The sequence below is a fragment of the Mus caroli genome, chromosome 17, assembly GCF_900094665.2.
Source record: "Mus caroli chromosome 17, CAROLI_EIJ_v1.1, whole genome shotgun sequence".
In the NCBI taxonomy this organism is placed as follows: domain Eukaryota; kingdom Metazoa; phylum Chordata; class Mammalia; order Rodentia; family Muridae; genus Mus; species Mus caroli.
In genome coordinates this window covers 56,890,484-56,891,419 of record NC_034586.1, presented here as the reverse complement: position 1 = coordinate 56,891,419, position 936 = coordinate 56,890,484, and the positions used below count along the sequence as shown (strand labels likewise).

The window sequence follows — 936 nt, the reverse complement described above, 5'->3', positions numbered from 1 at the left end:
TATTTTATGGTGAAGCATTCAAATAGATTATATGTAAAATCATCTTATCTGTGAATATAGATACTTTGATTTCTTCCTATCCTGTTTATACATTTATTTGTTTCTCTTCTTGACATTTTTTGAAATAAAACTTATTGTGTTTCTTTAAATATTGAATATAATAGAAAATGTAATTAGATTTTTAACAGTCTTTCTTGGGTTATGGAGCAAGGTTTACATGGTTTAATTGTGGTATTTATAAATTCATTTTTATTTAATTTTTTTAAGGGAAAAGAACAAAATCAGTCCTCTACTACAATAAATTGTGCAGTTGATTTTCCTACAATTGGGGAAATTGAACTAGTCAGCCTACACCAAATGCAATGGATGAGCCTCACCATGGAAATTCCATCCTTTTGATGATGGAGTCACTCCTACCAGATTATATAAGTGTGTATATATAATGTGTGTGTGTATATATATATATATGTATATATATATATATATATACATACATACATATACATATACATATACCTTTCCACATCCATATATGTGTGTGGGTATGTGTGTGTGTATATATATATATATATATATATATATATATATGTATATGGAAAGGTATGTACATATAAAAAGTAATATGGATACTCATATTGCTATATTCTTATGATTGAGGTTGTGAAAACATTTCAGTACGTATTTGAATTACTTATAATTATGTGAGTAATGTTCTTTCTGCTACAAATTTGTATACAAAATCTATCAAATGAACAAAGATTTTAATCTATTTGCTATTTGTGATGGCATTTTTGTATAAATAATGTATTAATCAATATTTCCCCAAGTTAAGAAATCTGTAAATATACATTTTCACAGACAGACAGACAGACACACACACATATGAATGCACATGTAAATATCATTTATTACTTAAGTTTTTATTGATACCACATT

The 936-nt window shown here is 26.0% G+C and overlaps 1 non-coding gene across 1 annotated transcript; it reads right to left on the bottom strand.

Moving 5' to 3' along the window:
- Positions 1-264: 264 nt before the first annotated feature.
- On the bottom strand, positions 265-427 carry LOC115029800. Its single transcript, XR_003835362.1, has one exon. It is a non-coding gene; the product is annotated as a U1 spliceosomal RNA (small nuclear RNA).
- Positions 428-936: the final 509 nt, after the last annotated feature.